Raw genomic sequence first — 12,706 nt, forward strand, 5'->3', positions numbered from 1 at the left:
GCTAGAACTCCACACTTGGCTCTGGTACCACACTCCTAATGTGCTCAGCTATGTTTAACTAAAAAAAAGAGAAGCAATGATCACCACTACTAGGCAACCACAAAACTTGCAGATGCTCTTCCTTGAAATATCTCCATTATTTTCTCCTGTCATGCTCACTTTATATCTGTTCAGTTCTGAAGGTTTATCCAAATCCCACTGAAATCAGTCAATTCTATTTCATCTCAGGGCCTATTTCTACCCTGACTAGCAGCACTTCAGTAGAAAAAATTATAGAGTCACAGCACTACAAGATGTGTCAAATGAAGTTCTATATTTTTAGCTGTTCAATGATAGTATCGTTTCAGCATTAAAAAGAGCAAAAGGAGTAATAAAGTTTTGCAAATAGTAATATAAGAGAAAGGGGACTTAAAGAAAATGGGTTTAGTTATAGTTTATGAAAACATAAAACACCAGTATTTTGCTTCTTTAATTGTTTTTATAACCAGTACCACAAAAACAGAATCAGGAAATGAAGTTATGGATTCCAAAAGAGAAAGTAGCAAATAGACTCAAGCTGCAGATAATTTCTTCCCTGCATTATTTTTCCTCACTTCCCCTCTCCCAGACAGCCAATTTTTTTTTTCACTGGAAATCATTCCAATATAGGTTAAAGAGATCACAGACTACTGCACTATGACTTACAAAAAGAAGGAAATGTTCATTGCTTTGTTAACATGCTATTGCCAGAAATACATTTCCACTACAGAATTAAATCAAGAATTATCAGAATTGTTTTCTTATTGTCCTGATGCTCAGATAGGGAGTGGTTTAACTGGCCAATAACTCTTTCTAATGAAAGCTGTAGTGGTGCCCTACCAGCATCTCACTCCAGACCTGCGGCAACACTGCACTACTAGAAAGTATTCCAGAAGGTTTTATAAGTGTTTTAGGCCACAAGAAATCTAATTGTGCAAAAATAATCCCTGCCTGTGTTTTTAAAGACAATGGCATTTCAGAAAAAATGAGTAAATATAAGGCTGACTGACGACTTCTAGGAACTTACACAGTCTGGGGAAAATAGGTGAGCTCAGGTGACCTTCCGGTGCTGAAGAGGTGCACAGGACAATCAGACATTTTACATTACTGAACACCACAAGGGGCTACATCTACATGCTCTTGCCACATGTTCCACACAAAGCCATAGAGTGATTTTTAGCCAGAAACTCCTCCCCACATTGGCCTACCAGTGTCTGTAGTTGCCCTTCCCTGGATTCAATGTACCCTCTATTCTTTCCCGTACAGGAATTAAATCAAATTTACCCCTGTGCCAGCACATGAAAGGATGTGTATTTTCTTTCACAAGTAGTGAAGCCTTGGAAAGGAAGGCTGGATATTCGGGATCCTGGAAGCAATCCAGAAGGAGGAGGACATCTCCTGAGGCTAATGCAATTATGATTCCATTTTGGCAGGCTGTGTGAGGAGAAAGGATCATCTAACTCTGAGGAATATCAGGCAAAGGTTACAGTCCTAAGTCTGTACAACACTGGGTCAGTCAGACACTGATTTTGTTAGTCAGTGAATTTGTGTAGGAGTAGTTAGAAGAGAGGAATAGTCCTGACACTGATGAATCTTCAATCAGGGCAAGGGTTGGGAGTTCAAACACACAGTCTCAGGCTCCAGCACAGAGAGAGCTGCATGGGGACACACCTCTGCATTTCTGCAGAGCAGCCTGCTAAATCAAAGCTGAGGTAGTTTATTTCATGGATTATACATGTATTTAATTAAATTTCTAGATAAATATTTGTAGCAATACGTTTTTGAAGTACTGCAAAGTTACACAGTATTAAACATTTATTGCAATCTTATGAAATATTCCTTGTGTTAAATATTTACTGTTATTTTCAAGATATTGGAATTGAGTTTATTATAAACATGGCACAAATGCAAAGCCATCTTCCTCAGAGCAATATACTTCCTGAGTTGCTTTTAGATTTATTTCCTGATGGATATTTGCCATTAATGTACTATGACTTTTTCCTTTATGAAAAAAGGCTCTAGCTCAAGCTAAGAGACAGTTGTAATTTAAAAGATAGTTTCCACTGCGCTCAGCATTCTCACAATAATAATAGTTTGTCCTTTTTTCTTACTGCAGCTACTGTATTAAATATTTATACTGATGTTTATTTTGTAAACAAAGAAACTGAATTAAGCTAACACAGGAAGAGCTCATGATGTGTTTTAATATCTATATTTGTTTTATGCCTATTTGTTGTGGCCTTTTATGCAATTGATTCAAAGGATGGTGTTAAATAAAAAGTAACATTTTTAAAATTACATGAAAGTATTTTTGTTTATTTGTTGGAGAAGATAATTTTTTTTAAAAAATAAAAATTAGAAGTACAAACTGCATAGTCCCAATGCTGTTTTATATGCAGTAAAGGCAGTGAAATTACTAGTAAGTGTTTGGCTTTCTTGAAGACAGCATGATTGTCACAGTGTCCTTTGGAATTTGACCTAAAAGCCTCAACACGTTAAGACTAGAGAAAGCAAAAAGCTTTTGGTCTGACATTTTTTGTGAGATTTTCTTCCTGATCAATAATTGGACAGTCCAGCCAACTTGAAGGTGCTATATGTAGGACAACCAGTCACACTTATTTAGTTCATTATGTTTCCCATGTTGGGATTTCTAGAAAGTTTGCTTCCTATATAACTCTCCTGCTGCTTGCAACTGCACAAAATAGTGTGCTCTGGCTGGGAAGCACCTGGGCTGTGTGCTGGAGGGGGGTGTTAGGGAAGAGTATTCACCTGACCGGACTCAAAGCCCTGGGGTTTGTACATATCAGTTTCTTTGGCATCTTTTGTGCAGCAGGGTCTTACCTTGACGGGGGTAACTGCTCTGCATGCCTTTGACATTGGTGTTAACGCAGCCACCACTTCACAGGGCCTTATAAAATGTCTGGCCATTCTTAATCCACAGAGCACTTAGAAGGTGTCTTGCTGCCATTTCTCTCAGTCATCCCTTTAGAGCAGGTCGAAAGGTTGGATTTTTTTTTCCTGATTATCTGAGGAATCTGACACTAAAAAGGCAAAGGAAATAAAAAATCAACCAAGAAAGGCAATAAGGACAAACTGAGGAGCTGAAGCATTTATTATTCTTCAGATAAGGTCGGTAAAGACTATCAATGCACCAGCTGTTATCAGAGAAAAGGTGCTTGCGTTTTCCTGTCTAGTTAAAGCTGTCAGAGCTCAGGACATAATGCACATTCCTCAAGCTCAGTTATCAACACAACTCAGATAGACTTGTATATTTTTATGTTCGTACTTTAGCATGATAGTGGTCTTTTGCTCTACATTCTTTAGACTTTACACACATCTGTTGGAAGTGTCAAACATTAGTTTAATGTTCTTAGATCTGTGTTCCTTCTCTTTTCAATCTGATGCTCAGTGAAGTATAGAAGCAACTGCAGTTACATGTTTCTCCAAAGCTGACTTGAAAGAGGAAAATTAAAGATGTAGCAAACCTGGCATGAAATAAATTACTCCAGAATTGGCATACATCATTTTTCAAGGCCTGAGATAAAGACAGTCCTTGTGTACAATGTACATTACCTGTATGCCTACAAAACTCTTACATAAATGCTTTCAAAAACAAGAGCAAATTTTTTATTCAATGAACAGTAAGAGATGTGAAATGTTTCTTTTAGGGGAGTTAGAATAATTTTTGCCTGAAAATCCTACACATCTAGAAAAGTAGTCTCTAAGTTCTTACATGTCTCTTGGTACAAAATTCAGGTAATTTAAACGGGAATTTCAATTAATGTTCTCAGAATTATTGTGTGCCACATACATGCACATTCAACTACATGTGCAGTTTCTAATTAATTCATAATTAATTATCCCTTGTTGTAAAATATTGTTTAAATTCCCCAAGCACTTGTTGACGGCAGTTGGTTCATCTTGCTCAGTATTGTTTTTGATGCCATTTTGCTGAATTCCACTAAACTAAATGAAGGCCCATTTTCCTTGTTAATATGGAAATCAATCACGAGGGCTTCATGCACCATCCAGTGAGAGAGAACCATAATCTTCTAAAATAATGGACCGAGTTTTATGGTGCTTTGCGTGCTTTTGGTCCCCACCTAATCAGTGGGAAGACCCAAAGTCCTTCTTCAACCTTCAAGCATTCTTTTGCTTGTGTCCCAGTTTGCCAAAGAATTACTTTCTCTTTTAAAAATAACCTTTGGGCTAAACCAGAAATCTGTCCAACAGGAGTTAGCAGACACCACTAGCTCTGTAAAAAAAAATTATGATGGAGGATTTTCCTCAGCTGAATGAGTGCTACAGAAAGATATATAAACAAAATCATAGGCATTGTGAAGGTAAGGCATAGCACATTGACAAGCTGCTGAATTTTTATTTGTACAATGTTTTACAGACCAGAATAAAATAAGAATCATTCATTTCCATTGACTATCAAGAAAGAGTTTTTTCAGCCATCTGTAATATTTAGTCGTTCAAAAATAGCCATTGCTTCTGAAGCAAAGCCAGTTTTATTATGGAAAAAAAAAAGCCAGCTTAGCTCTTGAATGTACCTCACAGATTTCAATAATATCCTTTTGTTAAAAAAGGTATCCTTCCTGGTCCCATAGACTTCATTCACCCAGTAGTGAAATGAGCATCACGAACAGGTTTATCGTGTTGAATTATTCAGTTAGCTCAAGGTCTGATCAGAAAAAAAAACTGCTGGTGTAACTAACATGAACTGGACTATGAACAAGGAATTCTGATCCTGCTCTAAGTTCAAGATATTCCAGGAACATTAGAAAAAAAGTATGAGCTTAGACTTGGAACTGGTCTCTGCCCACTTATCAAGGACTTCTGGGTAATTCCTTGCTACTTTAAAGTTCAACAACAGCCTTGCTGACTAGCCTGGCATATTAGAAGCAGGATCAGTGATTTTCTTTACTTACACTTTATTCTCATCATCTTCACATGAAACAGCCCAGGACCACCCGGACCACCCACAAGCAATTCAATGTATATAGTGCATGAATGTTAAAGCAATCCATGGTATAAATTGAAATATCAACCTGTGATCCCAATCTTTATGCATGAATTCCATTGACTGACAAGTTTGGGGTTGTTTTAGTATTTTGTTATGCATATAAAACCACAAAGTTCCCACATGTGCTCATTATTCATCTATTGGAAAAAACCTACATAATTATTGAAATATAAATTTCATACTACATATTTCAATCAAAATGTAATTCATGAGCTAAAAAATATGCAGTGTGTCAGTGATGTTCTTACCTTGCAGAGCACATACTTCAGACCCTTTCCGATCCCGAGGATACACACTCAGCCTACCAGAGAGCCAAAGGTCATAGCAGGAGTTTGGATCTTTTTTATAATCTGACACAAACCTGAGAAAACTGTCAGGGCACTGATGTAACTAACTCCATTTGGAGTGACAGGATCCTGGGGGACTTGGGACCTAGAAAAAGACGTGTGAGCACCAAACATCAGACTAACTTGTCTTTATGACAAATCTAAGTCCTTGCACTTTTGACTACAGAAGGTCGAAGTCAAGGCTTTATACCATCAAATATTTAACTCTTAACATTTATTGTTTTGTCTTGATACATAAAAAGACAGACTTTCTGGTAGTTCTGCTTTCTTGGATGCGTTGCGACAATTATTAAGGTCACTTATGAATCTTTTATTGGTTAAACCTTGGACAAGGATCTTTCTATCCCGAACGGAGGAAGTTTCTCAATAGAGAGAAGACACAGCCCCTCCTCAGGCAGCCCATTATTCAGATGCAGGAAATAAATTAGCAGGCCAAATAAAATGAAAATGCTGTAAAGTGTCTTCAAACGGATTCCTAAAATATAGTTAAAGATAAAAGGGGTTGTACTTTGTCCTGCTGTATTCAGAACTTATCAACGATGAATGGGATGGCAGGATTTATGCAGATAAGTATTTTTACATATATTTGTTTTAAACTTTACATGCTTAATTCTCCTTCTGGCTCATTCTACAGTGAATTGCAGAAGGAAAGTCAACTTCAGTGATAAACTGCATAAGATACAACGAAGAGTATTCACTCCAAAAATGCTAATAGAGAAACCACCGTGTTCCAAACACTTCTGTAACTAAGCCTCAAGGAAACAGCTCTTACTGAACAATGTTGTTATTCAACATCAGACTCTGCATCAGAAACATTGGCAGTCAGGCAGTTCCTGTAGTGCTGATGTGCTGATAAAGTCATTCTTGCTTTTGGCTGGGCCAGGGCCCTAAAATAACATCACTGGCACTCAGAGGTAAATTCATGACTGTGAAGGTAAAAGATAATGCTGTACCTAATATATCAGAATTTTCAACACAAGTCACTTTATGTACTCAAAGTTCAGCTTTCCCACAAAGGAGCCAACAGGCAGAGCACTGCTTTGGATACACTTATTGCTTCCCAGTAGGTCCCAAATAAGTCTGACACACTCCTATTGTCTTTCTCCTGACCTTAGTCATGAATCCTGTCTCTTTCCTGCAAAAGCACAAGGAAATAATATATTACCAGGTAGCTTTGCCTGATCCTAACAATGCTTTAGGAATAAATTTTTTCATCCACTCTAGACAACTTATATTACTGGCAGCCTTACAATGCCTTTTGATATGAAAAATACAATCATGAGAAACACAGCAAACAGTGAAATTATATCAGCTTGAACAATGTTTTACATAATCCTCAACTGCCTGATCTGACACATTGGGTTCATTTTAGACTCTGATTTTCAGAAAATACCAGATGTAGCCTTTTCCCCCAAACTAATCCCTGATATCTCTTTTGAGATCCATCAAAATTCACCTTCCACAAGTCACTTTAGAACTGAGATACCAGTACTAGCATGAAAACTCTGTTGCTCCTTTTCTGAAAATAAGTAGAGTAAGGCATATAAAAGAAAACTTAACAGCTTAAGAGAGCTCATTAATGCAGAAAATTAGTGCAGTTCAGTTGTCCTGGTATTTTTCCATGAAGTCCTTGATCTGATAGTGATGAGATACTAAGCACTGCCTTGATTTTTTAGTTCAGAGTACTGGAGCTGACTAAGAAATGTGATGCTGTATAGAGAGGCTTTCCAGAAGCTGACTGGACAACCAACCACTCAAAATATTTGGAAGGAAGACAACTGCTAGCAACACTTTGCAAGTTTTCTTTCTTAACTGAATAATGTCTGAAATAAATATATGTCATACACATAAAAATAAAATCAGAAACAGAAAATAAAGGTGAAGAGTAGGATAAAGAATTTCCTACAACTTTCTGTCAAGCTGCTTTACTGTGCTTTTCCTGTAGTACTCAGTCAATGGTTCTGCATCTTGAAATATGGCACTTTTCAGAACACTAATTTAAAATTATAATTGTAATTAAAATACATTATCTCAATAAATTTCTTATTTCTTAGATTTCTTATGTTTTGCATAAATTGTGTCCTGAAATAACCAATAAACTAAAAAGAAAATTCTCTGGACTCTCTGCCCAAAAAAATGTTCTTTTTTGTCAGCACAGCTCAAGAGAGATAACTGTGCACTTGACTGAGAATTTAATATCAGGAAAGTTTTTAAAGTTTTCTGTTGCAGAGAAGAGATTGCTCAGAAATTTTCATCATTGCAAAGATGCATAACTACATTAATTACTCACCAGCAATAATAAAAGGGGGAAATGTTGGGTGAAATTGAATGAGATAGAGCAATAGAGGGGGAAAGGAAGATGCTGGAAGATAAACAAGTGTTAAAAAATTCTGCTTGCTGCACAAAGGGCTGCAGGGCCTGTGATACTGGCAGCAGCATAACAGAATCCTGCATGTGCAGAAGTGTGGAGGAAAGACTGCACTCTACATGTCCACTGGAGCCCAGGCTCAGCCAGAACTATCCACCTTGATTCCAAACTTTTTAACACCCAAATCAAAGAGAAAAGATCACCTTGGACATATAAAAGAAACAGAATTTATTCTCAGCTGAGTTTAGGGAGCGCCATATAGAGATGGGTAGAGAAGACAGTATTTTCTCGCTGACACAGGCTGAGATTTTAGGGCTGCTGCAGATGGTTCCTGAGCTGTTTCTGTGTGCAGAGCACACACATTACTCCTCCACGGGGCCCTTGATGCTGGCCCAGGAGCCCTATGAGCACCTCTGTGCCTGGATTTCCCATACAGGCAGAAAACACCAAAGCAGGTGCTGGGAGATGAGTTGATGCTCCGTATCTCAGGACTGCTTTTAATAAGAGCAGACAAGGCGGGGGAAGAAGGGGGGCAGCCTGTGAGGGGAAAATCACACAACTAATTGAGGAAAAGATTTTCTTTTAATGCTAAGCAACCTTGAAGAAACATGATGCCAGTTTAGCTGATGATAACACTAAATGCTGGTTAAGGGGAGAGAAAATAGTTGTAAATTCAAAGTGATAGCAATAAAGTTCAGGGCAAGTTGAGTAGATTAGGAGCACACAATTTTAAGTAACTGCAGTTCCAAGATGAAAGAGGCAATGTAATGAGATAACAAGAAAAGAAACTCAACATTGTCCTCTGTTGCAAAATACTAAGCATGAAAAGGGCCTTAGCCTGTGCATGAAAAAGTCTTCTTCATGCCTTTCACACAATTTTTGGTGGCAGAAAAACTCATATAGCATGAGCTGAACAAAAGATGTATGCAAAAATAGACTCAGGGGAGTAAGCCCAATTCTACAAAAATAAGTGAAGATTCATTTGAAGTTCAATAAGAAATAACAGAGAGAACATAATTCCTCTTATTATGAACAGTGGAAATAACAAGGCTGTTAAGGGTCAAGGTATGTATTTGGGAGAAGTAAAGAGTGGAGTACATAAACGATAATGGATTAGGGATGTGGGAAAAGCTGTTTATGTGTCCTAACTCATGTAAATGTTTCTATATAAGCACAAAGCACACCTTCAGATCTCAAGCAACATTTTTGATAATATCCAGATTACAAAAGACATATAGAGTTTGATGGATAAAAGTGAAATATAAGAATATAAATCTAATAATTTGACCAGCTCTCTGAAATTTGTCAGTACATAAGTTGAAATACTGTACCTAACATAAATTAATGTGACACTAAAATATTACATAAACTAACATTTTGCTATGATGGGTAAGCAAATCTACAGTTTCACTGAAATGGATTGTTTTCCATTAGCTTTACTTTTTCTTAGCAAATGAATAAAGGCAGTAGAAAACTGCAAGCTCAGACACTTTAAGACTTTATTAACCACACAATTACTTATGGTATTTGTGAAGAAACAAGAAGAGACATCTATAGAAAATGCCAAATAACCTTAAATTATTCCAACACTTACCTATATAGTCCATCTCTCTCCAACACCACATTTAGTTAGATTTATACCTGCAGTACAGTAATACCAAAAGCTTTTAATTTCATTGTGTTGCATAAAATTAGTTGCAGTGCTTTTCATCATCTTGTGTTATGAATGATGGAAGGGGACACACACAGTATTTAAAATGCTGACTGAATAAATCCCATGAGTTATTACAGCCACATATTGCAGGAGGAAAAGAAAAGTAGGGCTAAGGCTGAGACCTTATTCAGACTTAATTTTGGAGACTGTAATGCAGCATGTCTTATTTGCAGCTGTATAAAAAGGCAAGATATATGTCTTCCAAACTTGGCATCTGACATACTGGTCAAATCCCCAGAGAGGAGCAAAGGGATTTTTTGGAATGAGATTATCAACATATTTAATGTCCTGAATCTGTATACATCATAAGAATAAACTTTAGCATGTAAGGGATTATTTAAAACATCTGGTCTTTCCTTTGGTTTGCAGAGTCCACGTTTGTCTTGCAGTTGTTGATCACAAACACCCGAACAGAGGTGGAAGCTCCAAAGCCCAGAGCCCAGGGCAGTGCTACCCATGCTGGGCTGGCTGGGGGGACGTGGACAAAGGCAATCTTTGCTAAGCAAACATTGCCAGACCCATGAAAGACAGTGGTGGCTGGGGTGGAGGAGGAAAGTGCTCCAAAATAGCTATTCCAGTAAAATATATGAAGTTCCCACAGATTCAGAATGAACACATTTAACTGTCTTTTTCCTATGGAACTTTAATTATGACACTTTTACAGGCTCTTGTGACTCATAAGCAGCCTTACTACATATAGACTATATCATACTACTAAGTCGTTAGGATGTTCCACATTAAATCATTAAAAATAAATGCAGCTGCTCTTTCTTGCTGCTTGATACAACTCGTCTTTTCAAGTGTCCTCTGTGTGTGTGGGAACAAACTACTATCAGATTTCAGAACTATACAGTAAAGAATTTCTAGGCCACAGACTGCAGAATACATATGTATATTATTGATCTCATCACTAGTGAAGGGGAAAAGAAAACCAACAAGTTTTTGAATCAAAAATTTTTAGGTTTAGTCATATTATTCATGCAGATGTTGTCCATTCTGTTCATTAGACACTGGGAAAGGGCTGGTGAACCCAAGCATCATTGTACTCAGCAATAATATCCTAGATAGTAATCCTTCCAAAAGTATTATAATAGTAAAAGCAGAAATAAATCCAACAGCCCTGTTTGTTTCCTCCCAATCTACCAAAAAACCCACCAGTCTGTCTCAAGAATGTGAATATATAATCTGTCAAGATACAAAAGATCATGTCCAAATTATTGGTTTTGATTCATTTCCTTCTGCAGCAAGAAACCTACAACTTGTATACATTGACCAAGTCCCACAGGTCATTCAGATTTACAATTCTTTTTTCTTAAGTAATGTCTCATGTACCATCATGCACAAGTGATAAATGATGCTTGTCAAACACCCAATTGGCAATTTACTTTTTGACTTTAAGGGTCACACTGCAAGCACCTGGAGTAAAATTCTTCAGAAAACTCTGCCGGCCCTCTATTCTATTTTCAGTTACGTCGGTGTAATTCAGACAAGGAGAAATCTAAATCTGTTCTGAGCAGTATGAAATTGATACTACTGTGAAACACCCACGTGCACCAAGCTCCATTTAATAATCAGTGTGTGCTATTTCAGGGATCCATGGTGGGAAAAGTAATGGGGAGGGTGTCATCAGTTCTGAAGGTAATTTAAAAGTTATATACATGCCATAGATGAAGACTTGGCAACAGTATAATGCAGATATCTGTGCTGAATCTTTAGAAAAAGAAAAATGCCAGATCTAGCATAAGATACATGTTGGTGGGTGTCACTAACCTCATTATAAAGGCTGATACCTGCAAAGCTTGAATTTTACCTGGTAAAGTACACTTAAATTGTGACCTTTTGGGGCATTTTTCTTATAAAGGTCATCATTTTGTGACAACACTGCAAAATCGATTGGTTCATCTGGTGCCTTAAAATGCATTACAACTGATATCACACAGACCAGGGCAGAATATCTTTGTCAAATATTGTTAAAGTCCCACTGTTTTCTAGGGACCGTAATTGATGAAGTGCAAAAAAAACAGTGCCCTTAATTCTGTCTGATTTCTCATTAACTTATTTCTTTGGCCGATTGGCAACTGCCCAGTTCAGCAGTGGTTGTGTTATCATGCAAAGTCAAAATCTAAGCGCTGAGCTTGCCAAGAAAGGTTTGAATAAGGAGGTGGGAGAATGGGCAGAAAGGGCCTTTGTTCTACACCAAAATTAAATTAAACTAAAACATTAATATCCCCTGAAAGTAAATTTTCTCTTCATGCCTTTCTCATAGAAACCTTCAATATTTGTGAAACACAACTTGGATCACAGGCCTTGCATGAGCTGACTAGTTTTCTAAATTGAAAACCAATTTTTTCTTTGTTTCTTCGTTCTCTTATATTATTTCTAGCAGTATTTCAACATGACAGATTGGGTATGTAAACTGAAAGGGAATTACAGATATTCTTACTCCTGAAAAGATGTAAAACAAGTATTTCATGTAAAGAGTAACACTCATGGGAGCATAAATATCAGTTCTGTGAAGATGCACAAACAATATATTCAGGGAACTCACTGTTACTAAGAAACCTCTTCATTAAAGGGACACATTTGTTTGGATTAGACTTTGCCAGCTGAACACAAAGTCTTCTTCCTGAGAAATCCCCTTCATTCCCTGACATTTGTAAAGTGCTATAAAATGCTAATTGGTCTCATCAGCAAACAATTAACATTCTGTTCAGTTTTATTCTCAATGCAAAAATTATAATAGGAAATAAAATATCATACAGCAAAGGGATGGCTGAAGATTATGACATGAGGCAACCTTATCTTCTTTTAGATGACCAGTTGTCCTTCTGCCCTGCCAGTTATCCACAGCCTTAGCAGCCAAAAATAATAAATGCTTCTGACAAGTTGACTGGCCAGAAAAGTTTGCTGCTGAAGAAAAAAAATTAATATTCCAATAAAATATATAAATTTTTTCTTTAACCTCTGTGTCCCTACCATTTCTTGCTAACCCACAGAGAGGCCTCGGCTGACCAGTTTGCTCCTTTGCCAAAAATACTGCTTCCTCTTGTATTAATAAGTCAGGTCTATCCTTTCCTCTCTCCACCACCAAACCTTGGAAAGAGAAAACTGGCTGCTCTACTATGTTTTAGTACAAGATGCCTCTCATAGCTCTGCAGGGCTAAATACTGCAGAGTTCAAGCACAACATGGTATTTGAATTAAACTAACATGTAAAAACATTTCTGGATA

The 12,706-nt window shown here is 37.2% G+C and overlaps 1 long non-coding RNA gene across 6 annotated transcripts in view; it reads right to left on the reverse strand.

Annotated features, from left to right (window-relative positions):
* Positions 1 to 2,872: 2,872 nt before the first annotated feature.
* Positions 2,873 to 12,706, reverse strand: part of LOC138114887 (uncharacterized) — a 36,840-nt gene continuing 27,006 nt past the window's right edge. For 5 of the 6 annotated variants that reach the window (XR_011152865.1, XR_011152861.1, XR_011152863.1 and 2 more), the window contains 2 exons: positions 5,296 to 5,479; positions 2,873 to 3,059 (listed from right to left, as the gene is read on the reverse strand). This is a non-coding gene — a long non-coding RNA (uncharacterized lncRNA). The remainder of the gene's footprint in view (positions 3,060 to 5,295; positions 5,480 to 12,706) is intronic. The other variant, XR_011152864.1, reaches the window with a different exon arrangement.

Source organism: Aphelocoma coerulescens, chromosome 9, assembly GCF_041296385.1.
Source record: "Aphelocoma coerulescens isolate FSJ_1873_10779 chromosome 9, UR_Acoe_1.0, whole genome shotgun sequence".
Lineage (NCBI taxonomy): Eukaryota > Metazoa > Chordata > Aves > Passeriformes > Corvidae > Aphelocoma > Aphelocoma coerulescens.